Raw genomic sequence first — 14,372 nt, forward strand, 5'->3', positions numbered from 1 at the left:
CTCGTGCAATCAGCATAATCACCGCCTTTATGTCCTCCTTCCCAGGTCTTTGGAAAATGATCCTGGCGCCTCTGCCATGATCTGCAGAAAATAAACTTGTTGTGAAATGGCTTGAGGCCTTGCCTTTTTAGTTCCGTGCCACCGATAGTTTCTCCTCTTTTGTGTCTTCATCATGAAAAGAAGTTTTCAGGCAAGACAGCCAGTTCCTTCAAGAAGCTGGAGAATAGGCGAGGGGGCCTCTGAGACCACTGCAGGAGGATGCCCATGTCTACAGAACCACATTGAGTGGTGGGTGGGGCATTGCTGTGAAGGCCACAGAACACCAAAGAGGAGAAAGCCAATAAAATGACTAGCTTTGTAGACTGTTTTCCAGTGGGTTTATTTTGTTCTAATTTTTTCCCTCAAGATTAGGGAAAAGGGGGGGCAGGGTGTGGGGATGCACACATTAAACCCCAGCACCCAGGAGGCTGAGGCAGGTGACTTAGAAGTATGTGTATGTGTGTCTGTGGAGTACATACATGTGGGTATGCCCGGTACAGTTGCTCACTGATGCCTAAAGAAGATACTGGATTTTCTGGAGCTGCTCCATGGGTGCTGAGAACCAAACTCGAGTCCTCTACAAGAATTATAGGTACAGGCCAGACAGTGGTGGTCTTATGACCTATTGATGAAGAGACATGTATAATGGTTTTGTTATGCCCAAGTTAATTATCCCCCAAAAGAGACTCTACTGAACTGGATTCTGATGTAAAGTACAAGAAGGCTTTTAATATTTAAACTTGAGTTTGGACTACACCTCTGGCATGCCATCTCAGTGGGAGAGGGAAGTGTGGCCCCGAACCCAGGGATGGGAGAACTTCTAAAGGGGAAACGCTGCAATCAGGGGAGTTCGTGTCTTGTCACCTTGAGATTGGGTGAGGAGGGCATAGGGTAAGGTCGTTTTTGGAGCCATTGGTCAGTTTTGGGACGCGAAAACCCTAACAAAGAGTCATTAATAACTGACAAGGATCTTCAAGGACAGGATGCCTCCTAGGAACATCTGGACCTCATTAAATTTTATGACCTGCTCCCTAGCTCCTCAATTGGCTATTTCCAGGCAGGATATCTGCTCAAATTCTGCTATTGCTGCACATTTCTGGAGTCAAGGTCAGGGCTCATTTATTTAACAGGTGACTTTAAGGGAAAATAAAATTCCTGTAAAATTAAAACTTAATTGAATCTTGGTTTCAGTTTGAATGAGAATGACTTCCAGAGACTCATATATTTGAATGCTTATGGTGCTAGTTAGTGGAACTGTTTGGGAAGGAGGGAAGGGTAGGAGGTATGGCCTTGTTGGAGGAAGTTTGGTCCTGGGTGGTGTTTGAGGTTTCAAAAGTAGATGCCAAGTCCAGTCTCTGTCTCTGTCTGTCTCTGCCTACTGCCTGGGGATCAGGATGTAAAACTCTCAGCTTCTGCTCCAGCTTATTGTCTTCTAGCTTCCAACCATGATGATCATGGACTAATGTTGTAGAATATTATTTTAAGGTGTGTTACTTTTGTTAATGTTCTGGAACAAAGATGTGTTTGATTAAATAAAATTCACCTGTGATCAGGAGGCTGCATCAGTGACTAACTAGCGGGAAGTTGTAGGGAGGAGCCAGGTGGAGAAGGGTTTTTAAGGAGGAGCAAGGAGACACAAGAGGACATCTTGGTGAGCTAGGTGAGCTGCTGGCTATTCAGCATCTCTGGGGAGCAGGATTTCCTTCTACTCAACCTTTAAATCTTGAGTTCTTGAGAGGGACAGAGATGTAGATAAATTCCCTTTGTAGCTTTGGAAGAGTCGGTGCCTGAGGGAACAGGATTTCCTCAGGCTGCAGCTCTTGTGGCTAACTGCTGCTGTAGGAGCAGAGTCGTAGTTGTTGATTAGGATAGCCATAACTTAAAAGGCAGCAACAGCCTTGAGGTGGTGAGCACACCTTTAATCCCAGCACTCTCAGGAGGCAGAGGCAGGGGAGTTTGAGGCCAGCCTGGTCTAAAGAGCAAATTCCAGCACACACTCCAAAGCAACACAGAGAAACCTCTCTCAGAAAACAAAAAAACAAAAATAAAAACAAAAACAAAGGCAGCAACAATTAAAAAAAAAAAGACAACAGACTAACCCTCTAAAACTGAAAGCAAATTTAATTAAATGCTTTCTTAAGTTGCTTTGGTCATGGTGTCTCTTCACAGCAATAGAACAATAACTAAGACAACAGGACAGTTTGGATAAAAATTCTAGCAAGTTCATTCAAAACTTAGTACTATTGAGTATTAGTCGGGGTGGGGGTTCATGAACTTCCCTACTTTTCAGTGGCAAAGGCAGAAGAGAAAAAAAAAATCACAATATGGTACAATCCTTCCTATAGTGGGGTCCCATATGGTTGGTCAAAGAGGTTAGGGGACAGCTTGAGGTATCAGAAATGGATTCCCAGAAACAACCTAAAATTCATCTGAAGGGTTGAGCTAGAGGACACTTGGAGAGGAGGCATGCAGTAGGGAGGTGAAACCTCACAGTCGCAGCAGGGACAGTGGACTGGAGGGTTGATGGAGTTCACAGTCTCCTCCTCAAGGAGGAGGCATCTGCAGAATCCAGAGGAGAACTAAGGAGACTGGCTGAGGCAGGCAGGATGAGGAAGGGAAGTACAAGAGACCTTGGAGAGATGGATTCAGTTCGCCCTGACCTGTTGGGGAGGGTGGACCGTTGGCAATGCTCTCAGTCACCCAGAACAGGAACCAAAGGCTTATTAGTGTAAGAAAGCGTGCAAGGCAAATGCAAGAAACTGGCTGATGTGTGGATCCAAGAAGTCAGTCAGCCTGGAAGTCAGGCTGTGTCCACACATCTGCCATATGTGGTACTAATGTCACCCTGTCTGTTTTTCTGTGTGGTGGAGAATGTGGCCACTGGCTGTCAGAACACAGGCCTATGACCCCTTTGAAGACAGTGGTCACCTTTGAAAGGCCACATCCTATAGCTTGGCAATATCAGGCCATGTCTCCCTGCGGCTCTCCTTGGGACAAAGAATTAAGAAGCTCTCTGGTGGTCTGGCAGTTGGATCTCTGCTCGATGGTCCTAACAAGTACCTGGCTTCTCTGTGCTCTCTGTCACATAGGCTGTGTTGAGCTAAGTCATGTGACGTGGAACTTCCTGCCAGCCTTCCCTCCCCCTGATGGAGGTGGGTCTTTATCTATCTGTTGCTTTCATTGGTTAACTAATAAAGAAACTGCCTTGGCCCATTTATAGGCCAGCCCTTAGGTGGGTGGAGTAAACAGACAGAATGCTGGGAGAAAGAAGCCGAGTAAGGAGTCGCCATGATTCTCTCACTCCAGACAGACGCAGGTTAAGATCCTCCCTGGTAAGCCAGCTCGTGGTGCTATACAGAATATCAGAAATGGGTTAGATCAATATGTAAGAGCTAGCCAATAAGAGGCTGGAACTAATGGGCCAGGCAGTGTTTCAAAGAATACAGTTTCCGCGTAATTATTTCGGGGCATAAGCTAGCCATGCGGGCGGCTGGGTGCCGGGGACGCAGCCCATGCCGCTCATATTACAACATCCCCCAACTTAGACAAGGCTGATATTAGGGAGATGACTTTTGGGTTTGCACTGATGAAGTCTCCCTGGCTCTTCCTGCTGTCCCTCTCACGGCAACACGTTCTCCCTCTTCTTCTCACTCTTAAGGAAGCTCTTCTCCAGGTTTTAAAGGTTAAGCCTCTCCTTCCCTTGAAGGCCATTTAGTTGCTTTTCATACATTGTACCATTTTCTGTCTAATGTTTTCTTCCTCCTACCTCAAGGCCCAATCATGGCCATGAGGACTTTTTAATAAACTTTATTTCTGAAGGGAATTATCATTTTTCTTTTCCGAGAATGACCTCTGCTCCTTAATTATTTGTCATTATATTTAACGACAGTAATATTAGATTAGAGCATTTGCTTGTGTGTGCGCAGAGAGGCGGACAGAGAAATCTCTCTTGTCCTGAGTGGGAAGCAGCCTACCCTCATTGGCCCAAATGGAGTTAGGTAACTATTGAGGAGGCCTTGAGTCCAGCCTCAACACCCCTTCAGGGCTCAGAGCAGGTCATCTACAGCAAGTGAAAATCTGACTAATAGGATCTGAGGGTAAATAAAAAAAAAATTAACTCATGCACATTACCTCAGTGTGTTCCTTATTCTTCCCATGCTCTCCTTAATGCCCACGCAATTCCTCACTCTTTTTTGTTCCTGGTGTCCTTGCTGTGCTTGTTGCTATTCCTCTTTCTTTGCTCTTCCCCCTCCCATGAGGTTTCCAGTCTGTACAACCCACACAGACATTGACAATGATATCAACATGCATTTCAGATCATTAAAAAAAAAAACAAGCCGGGCAGTGGTGGCGCACGCCTTTAATCCCAGCACTCGGGAGGCAGAGGCAGGTGAATCTCTGTGAGTTTGAGACCAGCCTGGTCTACAAGAGCTAGTTCCAGGACAGGCTCCAAAGTCACAGAGAAACCCTGTCTCGAAAAATCAAAAAAAAAAAAAAAACAAAACAACAACAAAAAAAAAAAAACAGGTAGGACCTGGCAAAGCAGCATTCCAGGAAAAGGTAACACTACCCACGAAGGGCCAGCATCCAAGGGGAAATAATTTGACATTCCAAACCATTAGGTAAGATCTCTAGGCTTCCCTGAACCCTGGACTCACCCACTGCCCTCATCCCAGTCTCCACTGTGATAACCAGCTTTGGGGAGCCCAGACCTGTTTGTCAGTAGGGGCAGGCACGTTGTCTTTCTATCTTTTTGAAATTCCTATGTGGTCTATTAGAAAAGATAGTTGTGGGGGGGTTGTCTTTATGAAGATTTGACTGTTAGAACAAAGAGTTAATGTTATCGCTCTAAGGCCCTATGGAAGGTCATTCCATTGCCCCTTACAGGAGGAAGTCACACTGCTGAGGTATTTTGGGAATGAATCCTATTTTGAAGGAAAGAAGAGTCATGGCTTCACAAGGTTTTTACAGAATTGACAGTGGCCATCCAAAGACAAGTGTTCCTGAAGCTCTGCAAACGGGTCCCCACAAGTGGTACATTTGTGGTCTGTCTAGGAATCTGTCCGCTGTATAGTTACTGTATAATACTTGTGGTTCTATGACTCCAACAGGTACCCATTCTGGAGCCAACCCGTCATGGGAATCCCATAATATGTGTTTCTTTCTAGAAGAGTCAATCCCTTCTTCACCTTTGGTTCATGGTTTACCAAGGATGGGAGAACAGGACTGATCTAGCCAAGCCAAAGCTCCTGCTGGAGTCCTGCATCACACCCAGCCTCTGATCTGTTATTCTTCTGGGAAGAGGGGTGCAAACTGTGAAGAAGACATAGCCAGAAGCATCACAAGGACCAAGGGTCTTCACTTTGCATCTTCACTGTAGACGATATACTACCATTACCTGCAGACTCTTCTCTGAGGTGAAAGGTCATGGTTAGTAAGATTCCATAGCCATGCCCAAGTGAAGAAGGGAGGGCCCCTTCCAGCAGGGCTCCCACAGAAGCCAGAGAGCCTCTCCCTTAAGTCTCTCACAACTCCCTTTACATAGCTTTAAGTCACATAACTACAGCCAAAGCAGACATTAGCAAGAACAGAGACTTCGTGATAAAACTGGTCTAATCAGGGCTGTTCCCTGCGGCTGGCACCGAGTTCCCAGAAGCACAAGGATGTGTGTGCAGGGTCAGGTGACTGCAGGGCTGAAGAAAGGAGTGGGGACCGGTGAGTGGGTGTTGGGTAGGGCTACTACCAGGATGAACCCACAGAGGCCCCCAGGTCCACTGTATGGGCAGGTACAGTCTTGCTAAGGCAGAAGATTTAAAGGAGACCTGGTGAGCACACTCTCAGTCTTATTAATAATGAGCTGCTCATGAGCCACCCAGGCAGGGAAGCCAGCTGTGTACAGGGGTGACTGCCCACTTCTAAAAACCCCTGTGGCTTCTAACGTGCACATCTCCTGATCTAGCCCTTCCCTCTGCGGATGCCTCTTCTCATAGCCTTCCAGGATGCAGGGCCTCTTCTGGATTCTGTCCCCTGCCCTCTGCCCCTCTCATTCTGTGCTGTTCCTACAGGTCAGTGGTCCTCAACCTGTAGGTGGCGACCCCTTTGGGGGTAAAATGGCCCTTTCACTGGGGTCACCTAAAACCATCATAAAACACAGATATTTATATTACGATTTATAACGGAGGCAAAATTATAGCTATGAAGAAGCAATGAGAATAATTTTATGATTGGGGATCACTGCGACATGAGGAACTGTATTAAAGGGTTGTGGCATTAGGAAGGTCGAGAACCTCTGGCCTCACTTTCATTAGCTCCCACTGATACTCTTTTTTAAGGATATAAGGGAGGGGGAGTTTGATCCCATGAGGGGCGGTGGTCCCACGAGGGGTGACTCAAGGCCTCGGTGGGTCCCAGGCCTCATTGAGTCCCCTGAGTCCTTGGTGGGTCACCTTGGTGGGTGGGAGACCATGGAGGGTGAGAGACAGACAGATATATCATGCAGAGAGAGTTTGGATATAGAGTTTACTTAGTGGAAGGGGAAAGGGAGAGGAAAAGAGAGAGAAAAACAGAGGTGGGGAGGGAGGGGGGAGAGAGAGAGAAAGAGAGAGAGGGAGCAGAGGCAGCAACCACCTCTTCCCAAGAGAGATGGGACAGAGAGGTGGGGGAGGAGGAGCGGAAGTTACCTCTTCAGGAGAGAGACAGAAAGAGAGAGTGCAGGCTGGAGGAGGCATGATAGCCACTTTCCTTGACAGAAGGGGAGGGATTAGGAGATGGCAGGGCTTGTCTCTTATAAAGGGACAAGGTACCCAGGTGACAGACCAGGCCAGCAGCAAATCATAACACCCACTCCTAAGGAAATAGCTCCAGCCATTCTCTTCTGAGTTCCAGAGCCATTTCTAACCCTCCCACTTGGAACTTTCGGCCCTCCGCATGCTTTGCTCTCTATAAAATCCTGGCCAGAGTCATTGGTAATCCTGGATAATTTTCTGTTTTATAATAATGGACTATAAAAACGCAACCCCAAGTTGTGTTCTCTGACTCTATTCCTGTCCTGGGCCTGTTGTGTCTGTGCCATGCTCTCCTGTGTTTATGTGTGTAGCTATCTATGTGTGCAAGTATGTATGCGAGGTGGGGAGAGCTACCTGTAGAAGAGCTCTCTTGGACCCAGTGCGATATCCTGTGACTTCTTAAATCTCCTCTATAGGGAGGCAGAGGCAAGCAGACCGCTAAGAGTTTGAGGCCAGCCTAGTCTACATAGTGAATTTCAGGTCAGCCCTGTCTCAAACAACAACAAAAATAGCTTTCTCAAGGTCTTGTCAAAAGTATCCAAGATTGTGTTGTTTCCCGGCATTCATGCTTGTTCCTGTAACAGCAGTGTGCATCCATCGCTGTCCTACAGTCGCTCCTGTACATGAGTATACTTCCCTACTACTTGATGTTGAACCTGGTTCTGTGAATGGAAAGTGGGCAGTTGTCAATATAACCGAAAGCATTAAGAGCCACTGTGTGCCCACGTGTGGTGGTGCATGCCTTTAATCTCAGCACTCTAGAGGCAGAGGCAAGTGAATCTCTATGAATTTGAGACCAACTAAGGCTACATAGCGAGACCCTGTATACATACATATATATAAATATATATATTACAATATATCATATAATCTATACACGCATATATAGTGTTTATATTGTATTGTGTATCATACTATAACATACACATATGCACAATATACACATTTGCATATGTATTGTATATATGTGTGTGCACACTTGTATATATAATATATGTTGTAATATATACTATTATATGCTGTAAAATATACAGTTATATAATATATAACACATATATGATGTAACATATGTAATATAATGATACATATATGATGTAATGGTGATATACATTACACCGTATATAATATATACAATATACTTTATGCATTTTACAATTGGCATTTATCATATACATTGTATATGTGATATGTTATATGTTTGATATAGACCATACACATGTATATACCATATGTGTGTATATGTCTGATCTATACAATGTATATAATAAGTACACAATGTAATAATAATTATATGTATATTTATGTGTTTGTGTACTCTGAGAGAAACACCAGCACTTTGTTTTCTGTAACAAAATCAAGAGTGTGGAAGATCTGGTGAGAGCAAGGTTGTCTGTTACAAGAACAATGTATCTCTTACAACATAATTTTAAAAACGGACTAATATGAGCTGTGCAAGTTGTTTGGTTGCTGAAGAGTTTGTCTAGCATGCACAAATCCCTATGTGCTGCAAAACCAAACACAAATGGGCGTGGCGGTACACATCTGTGATCTCATTGCTTGAGAATGGGGGTGAAGGAGCTGGAGCTCAAGTTCCTTCTCTGACATGTTTAGTGAGATCACAGCCAGTCTGGATCCCAGGATATCTTGGTTTAAAAAAATTGTAAATTAATTTTTTTAAAAAAAGAACAAGACCCAGCACTTGGGAGGCAGAGGCAGGTGGATCTCTGTGAGTTTGAGACCAGCCTGGTCTACGAGAGCTAGTACCAGGACAGGCTCCAAAACCACAGAGAAACCCTGTCTCAAAAAAACAAAAACAACAAAAAAAACCAAACAAAACAAAAAAAGAGAACAAGAGAAAAACAGATGGATTGAGTAACGGTATCAGGAACAAAACATTATGTCATTCATTTTGGGACCTGCTGGTGAGTTCTTCAGCCACTTGGAAATCAGATTAATCACTGAGTAGCTCACAGTTTAAGACAAGGATATTTTACTTGGCTGCTTTTAGATTCGTGTAACAAGATTTATTTATTTACTTATTTTTAACACAGTATCTCTCTATGTAGCCCCGGCTGGCCTAGAACTCACAGAGATTCACCTGCCTTTCCCTCTCAAGTGCTGGGATTAGAGGCAAGGGCCGTCGTGCTGGACAGGATTCTTTCTATAAGCAAGAAATGAGCTTGAAAAAGAATTGACTAAATAAGCAGGGGGCAGGAAGAGAGAGAACCAAAAGTCTGTGGTCAAGAGACTGAACTGTTGCTCGCCTATGACAAAGAAGGGCTGGAAATTGAGAAATGCGTTGAGTAATAAGCGCGACTAGGTCAAAGTTAGTCTTGGGACAGACCCATCGAGCCAATAATTTAGGAAATCTAGATCTTTCCTTAATAATTATGTCTGGGGAGAACAGAGACACAGATACGATGGTGTGGAGCTGCCTGGAGCCACAGAGGCTATCCAGGGTCTCGAGAGCGTTGTGTAATCCACCCGCACCGGCCTGGGTGAAAGGGCACCGGGCTGTTGAAGAACAATTTTTGTGTTCTCAAGTCTCAAGGGCAGGAAAAAGGCTGAGGACAACTCGGCTCCCAAGGATTTTCCATATACAGCCAGGGTGCATGGTTGGAATAAAAGGACCCTTCTGGTTTAAAAAGCCAAGAGCCTTGAGAAATGATACGGGGGGGGGGGGGGGGGGGCAGCTGCGGGGAGACTGAACCCATCGACCGATACCTCCTACACCCAGCGCAAATACAAGCCCCAGATTCGGGGGTGGTTGTGTCCCACCTCCTCCTTCAGTGTATGAAAGTCAGTATATGCTGATTTGTGTTTGTTTGTTTGTTTATAAAACTGGTCTTAGGGGCTGGAGAGATGGCTCAGTGGTTAAGAGCATTGCCTGCTCTTCCAAAGGTCCTGAGTTCAATTCCCAGCAACCACATGGTGGCTCACAACCATCTGTAATAAGGTCTGGTGCCCTCTTCTGGCCTTCGGCATACACACAGATAGACCATTGTATACATAATAAATAATAAATAAATATTTTTTAAAAAAAAACTGGTCTTCGTAGCTCAGGCTGGCCTCAGCTCAGTAAGTAGCAGAGGATAACCTTGGACTTTTGATCCTCCTGCTTCTGCTTCCTAAGTGCTGGGAGGTGCTGGCCTGTAGGCATACGCTACCAAGTCTGGCACTCAATCTTTGTTCAAAAACTGCACATTAGAACTAGATAGAGAGTCCAGAGCGCTTGATTGTTTCTCTGTTCCTAAGCTTCTGGATTAGAGAAGCATATTTGGATATGATACCACAAGCAGCAGGAGATGCTGCAAATCCACCCTGGTGGGTGAGGGGAGAGATGAACATATGTGACTAAGGCTTTAATGATTAAAAGTATTGCTGTACCAATATCTGCTTCTTTCTTCACATACATGCTTGCCTATGTGTAATGCCCCTTTAAAGACCAAATTTCCACACACACTGATATCAGATAGGATCACAGGGCTTTGTTGATAACATATAAGCAGGAATCACATGCACATACATAAAACATTTATTTGTAAATAGTTTATGTTAGAGATATTGCATATATACACCATTTTGTTATTTTTAAAATCATTTTTAGGACAGGCAGTGGTAGCACACACCTTTCTTTCATCCCAGCACTCAGGAAGCAGAGGCAGGTGGATCTCCGTGAGTTCGAGGCCAGCCTGGTCTACAGAGTGAGTTTCAGGGCAGCCAAGAAAAAATAAATAAATAAATAAATAAATAAATAAAATGCTCATGACTTATTTATTCTTATTTTGTGTGCATTGGTGTTTTGCCTGCATGTGTGTCTGTGTGAGGGTGTCAGAGCTCCTGGAGTTACATACACCTATGAAGTGCTGTTATGAACTGGAAATTGAACTTGGAGGCTTGGAAGAGCAATGAATGTTCTTAACCTCTGAGCCATCTCTCCAGCCCTTACACACACACACACACACACACACACACACACACACACACACACAGAGTTATTGTTTTGATCCTCCTACCTCAGCCTCCCCAGTGCTGGGATTACAATCTGACTCTATCTATCTATCTATCTATCTATCTATCTATCTATCTATCCATCCATCTTCTTTTTTTGCAAACTTGAAGCACTTGCACTGCATTCATGGGCTCTCATTATTCAGCACGATGTCTTCCAGGCTTCCGGATGCTGTAATTGTGTCAGGATTTTGCTTTTGTCTGGGCCATCTGTCTGCTTTCGTCGAGATTCTTTTGATTTTATGAAAGAGAAATCTTCAATTGAACCCAAATTTTACCATTAAAACTACAAAGAATTACTATGTAATGGAATGAGACATTCGGAGGCCAAGCAGATACAGGGTTGTTTAAGTCAGCGGCTTTAAGACATCATCACAGGGCATCGGTAGTGTCTCATCATTCTTTGATGTTGATCTTTTTGTGCTGGCTAGGCTCCCAGGTAATGTCTCATGGGACTCTGCAGGGTGAACCACTTGTATTCATCGGTTTTTGCTGGATTATGCTATGGCAATAACCCCCAAATCACTATGGCTTGAAATAAGCATTTAGAAGTTTATGTGCACTTTAAGATAAGGAAACACATTAGCAGTCTGCCCTTCATCACAGGAAACAGAACTGTGATTGTCAGAGCCTAGGCCCTGAACTTAAGAGATAAAGTAATTCTTAATGCACCAAAGCTACAGAGAAACCCTGTCTCGAAAAACCAAACCAAAACAAAACAAAAAAAAAGTAATTCTTAATGTAAGTCCCAAGCCCCGTCTCTGGCCTGGCCTCTATCTTTGCAGGCCCTGTCCCTGTGTCCACGCCAAGCCTAATAACTGCTTCCCCTCATGCCCCCCGCCCCCCGTCGTCGTCGTGGTTGCTTTCACAGCTTCCTGGATATTTTTTAATTTGGCTTGTTATTTTGATTTGGCTTGATTGGGATCTTTTGCGTCAGCAGAGAGCTCGCATTAGGAAAATTCCTAACACTTAGTAAAAGAAAAAGAGCCAGGCAGAGCAGAGCACACTTTTAATTTAATCGCAGCACTCAGGAGACAGAGGCAGGTGGCTCTCTGAGTTCCAGGCCAGCCAAGGTTACAATGGTGAGACCCTGTGTAATCCTCCTTTGCCCCCCCCCCAAAAAAAAGAAGAAAATGGAGATTTATTTAATGTGTCCACACAGGGAAGAGGGACAAAGAGGATTCCTACCTCACCCCCAGTCTGTCTTCTGGGTCCTGACATGATTCAGATTTAAATAGAAGGCAAGAAGTCTGTACAGCTAAACAGTGGTCACAGTATGGTCCTTCCCGTCGTTGTTAGCTCTACTCCAGTCAAGGCAGTCTTACAAGTTACCAGAGCTGTGAGGGGCCTGTTTCCCAGAGACCAGTCCACCCCACTGTACCAGGCTTCAGTCTCCTCTCTCAGCATGCAATCCTGGGGGATTCCAGTTTTGAAGGGCCATTATTTTGAAGTCTGATAAGTAACAGGCAGGACACAAATGTCTGTTCAGGATATCTTCATTCCTGCTGGGACAGTTTCATGACTGAAAAGAAGAAACCACTGGCAACTGTGACCCACTTAGCTCATTTTCAACGCCTTCCTTGAAGGTAGAGGAGGGGCTGGATGCTCCGAAGCAAACCTGCGTGGAGACTGTTCTGCACGGAGACTTGATAAGGCTTCCGGCATCCTCCATTTCTACCAAGCGTCCAAGCTCTAAACTGCTTCCAGAGTTCCTTCTTTTCTTGATTGAGACAGGGTTTCACACTATAGCCCAGGCTGGCCTCAAACTCACTCTGTGGCCCAGGTTTGCCTTGAACTCTTGGGAAATTGTCCTGCCTCAGTCTCCTGAAAGCTGGGACAGAATTTCTTTCTTTCTTTCTTTCTTTCTTTCTTTCTTTCTTTCTTTCTTTCTTTCTTTCTTTCTTTCTTCTTTCTTTCTTCTTTCTTTTCTTTTCTTTTCTTTTCTTTTCTTTTCTTTTCTTTTCTTTTCTTTGTTTTTCGAGACAGGGTTTCTCTGTAGCTTTGGAGCCTGTCCTGGAACTCACTCTATAGACCAGGCTGGCCTCGAACTCACAGAGATCCTCCTGTCTCTGCCTCCCGAGTGCTGGGATTAAAGGCCTACACCTCCACCACCACCGCCCGGCCAGAATTCAGAGTCAGGCCTAATAGAACATGTTTGTTATCACAGCTTTCTGGAGTCAGAGGCCAGAGGAATGAGTGCAAGGTCTCTAGGAAGCAAGAGCAAGGCAAACACAGCTCTGGTGTGTCTTGAGCCCCCCCGTGCCCCCCCCCATTCCTTCTTCCTTGCTAAAGTGTTAGATTATATTCCTAAAACTAACTCCTAAAATCGATTCCCTTATTTGGCCACTTTCTCCTCCTGAGGTTGACTTCCAAGGTCCAGCTAGCAAAGAATTGAAGTCCAGCAGTCACAAGCGCCCCCCCCCCCTTTGGCTGCCCTAATTAACACGCCCAATCAAAACAAACAAACCAACCCATCCTAACACGGGTTTCCTTTATAAACCACCATTTGCCTATGGATCGTGTCTGTCTCTTCTCTCCTCAGAGGCAGTCCTTTGTCCCTCTGGGGCAAATATCCCCTGCTCCTTTTCCCTTCTTCCCCATCCTCTGTCTCCTATCTTCATATCTTACTCCCTGCTCTCTGTCCCTCTGGGGCAAATACATCTCCTTTGTGCTGAGAACTTGATCTTGGTACCCTGTGCAATTCTGGTCCACTCAAGGTCAGCCTGGGTAACTTAGTAAGACTCCATCTCAAAATAAAAAGTAAGAAAGAAGAAGACTGAGTGAAAAACTTCTTACCATCCCTTTGTTGAAATAAAAGGTATTTTAAGATGCAAAGCTTAAGATGTGAGGATCTAAGAACATTTTAGGTTCTAAGAAAGTGTTTTAAGGTGTACAAATGCAAGTTATTAAGGTCTGAGGAGAAAGAGAAAGTGATTTGAGACCTTTAAAAGACTACAACGTGGAGCTGGAGAGATGGCTCAGTGGCTAAGAGCGCTGGCCGCTCTTCCAGAGGTCCTGCGTTTAATCCCAGCAACCACATGGTGACTCACAGCCATCTGTAATGAGATCTGGCAGAGTACTACTGTTGTGCCCATGCCACTGAACCCCAACTGAATCCACGGAGTTGATTTCCGATGCAAAATACATGAGGGTGCTTGTTCGACAAACTCGAGTCTGGACCACACTCTTCCAACACACCAATGCAAGTGGGTGCAAAGAGAGTGAGGCCCTGATTCCTAGGGAAAGGAGAGCTTTTAAAGGGGAATGGCGGCAAGCAGGGCAGATACGTTTTGGGGTCTTGGGATTGGGTGCAGGGGGTACAGAGTAAGATGATTTCTGAAACCATTGGTGAAGCTTTGAGCATGAGCTGTTAACAAAGGACCATATATTGTTATTAGGATACCTGCCAGGACTAGGATGTCCACAGAAAGCATCTGGACCTCATTAAATTTTATGGCCCTGCTCCTTAGTGCCTTGATTGGCTATTTCTAGGGTGTCCATTCAAATTCTGCCATCACAGCACATTCCTGGAACTGA

This window comes from Chionomys nivalis, chromosome 19 (assembly GCF_950005125.1).
Source record: "Chionomys nivalis chromosome 19, mChiNiv1.1, whole genome shotgun sequence".
Classification (NCBI taxonomy): domain Eukaryota; kingdom Metazoa; phylum Chordata; class Mammalia; order Rodentia; family Cricetidae; genus Chionomys; species Chionomys nivalis.